This window comes from Labrus mixtus, chromosome 3, assembly GCF_963584025.1.
Source record: "Labrus mixtus chromosome 3, fLabMix1.1, whole genome shotgun sequence".
Taxonomy (NCBI): Eukaryota; Metazoa; Chordata; class Actinopteri; order Labriformes; family Labridae; genus Labrus; species Labrus mixtus.
This window is the reverse complement of record NC_083614.1, coordinates 5,805,753-5,811,840: the sequence shown is the minus strand read 5'-3', so window position 1 is coordinate 5,811,840 and position 6,088 is coordinate 5,805,753. Positions and strand designations below refer to the sequence as shown.

Here is a 6,088-nt window from a genome sequence, read left to right as displayed (position 1 = left end):
ATTCAAGGACTGTTAGAAAATAAAATCCTAAAGAAATATGACTCTAAACAAAAAAAAAGAAACGTGCCAGTTGGTAGCAACAATATAAAAACAAGAAAATGTTATCTCAGGGTGATCCATTTTCTAAGTCTAATCTTAACCAATTTCTCATATTGAGGGTAACAAAACGTTTTTCCTGGATCATTTCTTTACTAGGTACTTCCTTTAACATACTTTAGGCAGGTTCAAGTTATTTATAGTAACTGTTTTATATTTTATTAAACAAGTGACAATAAATTGGCAGTTTAATTTTTTCCTCTTTTCCGCCTTGAAATAATTATTACATCCACAAATTCTCAGAAGTTTGAAGTTTGCCATAAGAGCAAAAAAAGAAAAGAAGAGGATCTAAGTATTTCTTTACCTTTCATTTTTAAGTTTGCTTGCAATCAGAACTGAAACATGACAGAAAAATATCTTCCTAACAAACTTTTTTTCTGACTAAAACTTATTTTTCTGAGTGTAGATTATTCTTTTCACCTGTTCTTCAGTCATCAACACGAGAGACGCTCAATCAGAAGAGACAAAGAATCTCCATTTGTTTGGTCTCACTTGTCCTTCACGGTTTCCCTAGAATTATTTTTATAATATCTATAAAGTTTTATATTAAATGTAACTTTGCAAAGAACAACACACAGCTGTTTGCATATTCTGTACTGAATGTTGGTTCTTGTTTTTTGTTTGGGGGGGGGTCTTTCAGGAACAACATTTAAAGTTGTTACACACAGCAGAGCATCATTCAATATTCATGCTGCATGGTGGCGTTGTGTTTGTTTGTGTTTCCATTTAGTAATTCTGTTTTATGTCCTGCTATGAGACTTGGATTATGCATGCGTGGTTGTTTTATCTCAGAGGTGATTTGCATCTTTTCAGAGGCATGTATACAGTACATGAAGGTAGGCAGCGCATAAGAGCATGTGGGCTTCTCACAAATTGCTCATGGCTTTTTTTTCAAGTATTTGGATATTACAGGGCTCAACTGGAATCATGTTATAGCTCCATTTTTGGGTTTATTCATTAGAGTGTCATCTTTCTCAGCCTTAGACTAAAAGATGTGTTTCTGATTGATCAATAATAAATTTTGTCTGGGCAGCAGCAGTTTAACTCAACAAAAGAAGTCAAAAGCATTGCATTTACTCTCCTCTCTGTTAAAGAATGCAGCAGATCCTTATGAAAACACTTCAATTAGCCATGAGGAAAACAGAAACACAGATCAGATGATGATGATGTTAAAGGGTACAGTGTCTAGTCTGTTTGCAAACATTAAGCTTGGAGTGAATTCATTCAGGGTTTGGATGTTTCCATAAGGCTTGTGTTTGGCTCGATCCCAGCTCTCACAGGGAAGTAAAATCACCCCACAGAGAAATACATGCACTCAACCGTTATCACGCAGCCTTCATTGACATTCAGCTTTGCCTTCTAATCTAATTTGAAAGCAGGTTGCCTCAGGCTGGGTTAGTAAGTTTGAAAGCCTTATCAAAGTAATACAAATGGAGATCAGTGGATGAGAGTGTCGTGATCTTTATTGCATATTGAGCCCTGGAGATTTTCGGTTCAGTTTCAGTTACAATGTCATTATTTTTAAAAAGTGCATTTGGGGTCCCAAGCTTTGATATCTGCTGCAATTCAGCAGTTTTCTTTTTAATATCTTGAACATCTATTTCCAGAAATGAATTGTACAAGAAAGGGCAATATTTCTGTCGAGCTACATGGAAATTGGGACGTATGTCTTGTCATGTCCTCTCTGGCTATCCTCATCCACATTTATAAGCAGTGACACAGCTGTCACCTCCATCATATATGAGTGTGTGTGTGTGTGTGTGTGTGTGTGTGTGTGTGTGTGTGTGTGTTTCCATGTGTGCAGTGATCTTGTTCTTGCCCTCCGGTTCAGTCCTCATGCAAGATTATTGCCTACAAATCATTCCTGCTGCCTTACTGAATAACATTAAGCAGTGTTTGCTGGAGCATTTTCACCAAACAACCCTGAACGTGTGCAGAACGTGAGTGTGGGGTTAGACGTGCAGGGGTCAAGCATGAAAGCAGGGCAGAGGGGCCATTGTCTGACTCTAAGGTGCAGAGGTGGAGGGCGGGGGTTTGCTGCCTCCTCACAGTGAGGAAATATGACCTGAGGGCTCCTGCCGACTCCTGTGGGATCACATGTGACAGCAGAGAGCCACCTCCATATAAATCTCCTTCTTTATTGCTCTTTCTCCCTCCCCTTCATCTCTCCCTCTTGCTCAATATGCAGCGTCGTCAGAATGAGATAAAAATAAATCACATGTTTATTGTCTGCCAGTGTCTCACTCCTCCGCCTCTCCTTCAACTAGTGTGGTGCTTTGTTGTGAAGGTTATTAGGAGTCAGAGGTCTTTATCAAATGTTTTGTTTGGTGTTTTTGGATAAACGTGCTTCCTACTTCCTTTATTTTTGTCTATTATTTTTAATCAACCAAGCCATCAATCAATTTATTTTGCGTCAATAAATGACAAAAATAGTACAAATCCAATGCAGAGTACTTTTTATACTAATTTCAGATGTTTTTATTATTAAAATCCCTTTAAACTAAATATTTTTTATTTGATAAAATGTATTCATCATAAATGGTTTCAAGCAGAACTCAAAACATCTCCTTTTCTGTAAGTTCTTTAGAAGTTTGTTATCCCAACTAATTGCTATAGTAGAGAAAACATTTAAATGTATGGGGGGGGGGGGGGGGGGTGACCACCAGATGCAAATTAAAACTATAAAACTACCTTACTAAGTAAATATATGGACCACTTTTTAAAAAAATGTTTTTATCCACACGACATGACAGAGAAGAGTGCACACACACACACATATATGTTATAAACTGTAACCGAGCAGAAACTGCTGCTTGAATACAACAGAAAAAAAATATCTTTTGGAGATAATTTTGGGTCATTTTCTTTCAGCTCACAGCATATCAAGTCCCTTTGTGTGGCCCCATTATGAAATGAAAAACATATTTTCCAGTCCGCCAGAGAAAAGATGCTGCTCTTTGACACATCATTAAATTTCATTTATGCGATTCAGTTCACGCCCGTTTGACAACGCTGGAAGCTGCCTTCAGGTGTGCCTCGGAATTCGCTCTTTTCAGCTGTGGTAGAGCGATTTGACTTTGAAATAGCATAGCCACTTTAAAGTTTATAACATTAATTTTCCATTATCTCAATATATAAACATACAGATTGATTCTAGAGAATAACTAAAACTAGGAGGATTATTAAGTGTATCAATAAAAATGGATAATCAGGTAGTTAAGAGGAAAATAGTTTTTTTTTTATCACAGTCAGAACAAGAATAGTTTTTTTTTTTACTGCCAAATACATTTTCACATACAAGGAATTTGACTTGGTGCTTTGGTGCAAAATAATTAGCGAAAAGTACCGTAAAATACGATACAATACAATACTGTATGATACAGAAGGTTACAGAGTAACACCATACCCTTTATTGTCCACTTGGGGATATTTGTCTTGAACTCGAAGTGCTGCAAACATTCATCTGCTTCCACATTAGAATGAATAAATAAAAACAATGGAAACAGATAAAAATCAACATGTAAACAGAAAAGCACATACCAGTTAAAAAACACAACAACATATAGTACTGCACATTACCCATATTGCACATAGTAAAAGTAATAGGAGAAGGCTATAGGAACATCAGTGCTGCTGCTGACAGGGAACTTAAGTAGAATAAGATAAAAAATACAAGAGCAATATACAAATATATGACAGAATATCAAAAAGCACAAAATATACAAAAGGTGAACTTGATGAGATGTACAGTACTTACACTATACATTTCCACACAGTGTGCAGTTTGAACAGAAAATACTTAATTTTGATGCACCAAAATGAAGTGCATGTACGAATTAAAAGGCCAACAAATACATTTACTTAAAAGTGCTTTATAGTGATTATTTGAAAAAAAAAAAAAAAAAATTCTCTAGATGTATTATAAGCAGTCTGTTTCAAATAGTTTACAAATCAAATAAACATGAAAAATGTATTAATGAGTAAAAAACTTGTTTCTTAGTAACAAGAAAGTTTCTTAATTTTGATTATGGCGTTTTTAATTGGCCTCATTTGTAATCCTTTAATTGATGCATGTATGCATTGTGACATTAATATGCACACTTCCTTAATGTTAATACTGTATAAACTATCTACCTCATGTAAATAACCCAACTGTTACCAAATTACATCATTTATTATCTTGTTTATTTCAGCATCTTTTGCACAACTCTACTGCACTATTGTCTTATTTAGTCTTTTACATATAAGTCTTTGTTTATTTGTTTGTTTGTTGTTGATATTTTATGTTGCATGAAGAGAACAGGTGATCGAAGTCAAATTCATTGTATGTGTAAGCATACCTGGCCAATAAAGCTGATTCTGTTTCAATTAGCATCTATGATTTTCCCATTTGTTCTACGGTCCTTGAAGGCGGCACACTCCCTCCCCCTCTCCGCTTGTTTCCAGCAGCAGAACAGAAGTAGCGTCCTAGCATGGCGGTAGGAGGGAGCAGTAGGAGTTCCGTTGTCTCGCTTGTTTCCTTTTCATGTTAGGTTTTATTTTAATGTTTAATAGAGGTGCTTTTTTTAATTCAACGTTGTACGTCTCTTAACAAAACCTCTATTAGAAGAAAACTATTTTTTAAAGGCGGATACTCCATTTAAGTGTTGTTGATTCCAGGTCGCTTGCTAACTAGCAGGAAAGCAGAAATTGGGGAGATACGAGGCAACAAGAGGAGGAGTCGTGTTTTGGAAGAGGTAAGCTGACTTGTATTTAGTTGGAGATTGAATTTAAAGTGTCATCAATAAATCACTTCAATCCAAAAAGTTATAGAAAGCATTTTTTAAAGTATGGAGACCCTTAAAAAAAGTTACATAGTTACTTAAATGTGGCGACATCAAAGTGGAGCCCGCCGCCAGTAAACCATTGTTTTTTGCTTGTAAACGAACTTAATGTAGCAGTTTTTAATAAGTCTCCCCATCTAGGAGTCATAACAGACTTATAAGTATCACTACATGTTTTTCATGCTGTTCAGTGTTACGTAATATTGACATTTTCTGAGTAACGTTACGCTTCTGCTTAAAAACCCTGGAAAATCCTGAAATGCCTTCTTGTGATGCCAGGATCCTGATCGGTGACATCAGGCTGGTGTTTCTGTGCACTCACATTATTGCTCAACAGATAAATACAGTCTGTGACATTCTGTGTAATAATTAAATGCATGTTTTCGCTTTTCAAAAACAAATCACAGACTTTCACTTGCAGGTCTTTCTGTGTTTTTTCTTCTGTGTTTAATCATGCAAAAAGTTCATGGGTCCATTTATCCATAATCACAGTTTGCAGGTGTAGTTATCCGTGTCGACTAAATTAGATTAACTTGGCCAGTCAATCCCTTAATGACACACACAATAAGACAGTGGCTTTGTGTTTGCTGCAGCATTAAATGTGTCAGTGAATGCGTCAGTTTCACTGTGACATCCAGGGTCGTAAGAAAATATCGATTCACTGGATTCCCAAAAGCATGATCAATATTTAATTAATAGTTCACATGCGAGGTTATATCTTAATTCCTTTGCTCAGATGAATAAAAAAAATATTGTAACGATGTTGGGTGTTACAGGGCATGTGATAAATACAAAGATAAATCTTATATTATTGACAAAAAATGTAATTTTTAGTCATAAGTTATTCATATAGGTGTTTCTGTATATCATGACATACTCTATTTAATTAGATTTTCTCTAATCCTAGTGTTTAGCCTGTTTTAATAGTGCAATGAGTTATTGCAACATAATAAACTGTCAACCCATGTGTAGCAATTATGTTCAAGGTTTTTGCCACTACACAGTAACAACTGTGACACTTGAAAAGAGACATTTCTGTCTGGATTTGGCTTCAAAGTAACGAGCTTTGACGAGTTGTTCCCGTCACCCAACTCCATTATTAGAACATGTCGGTCCCATGCTTTACCTGGCACATTTATACTTCCAGTTTTCCACAAGTGACGGCTCTT

General features: G+C 35.8%; 1 protein-coding gene across 2 annotated transcripts in view; it reads left to right on the top strand.

Moving 5' to 3' along the window:
* Positions 1–4,541: 4,541 nt before the first annotated feature.
* The window catches only part of sh3rf1 (SH3 domain containing ring finger 1), a 46,855-nt gene continuing 45,308 nt past the window's right edge, over positions 4,542–6,088 (top strand). The window contains exon 1 of one of the 2 annotated variants that reach the window (XM_061029418.1): positions 4,542–4,832. The gene's annotated coding sequence lies outside the window, so the exon portion shown is untranslated. The remainder of the gene's footprint in view (positions 4,833–6,088) is intronic. The other variant, XM_061029409.1, reaches the window with a different exon arrangement.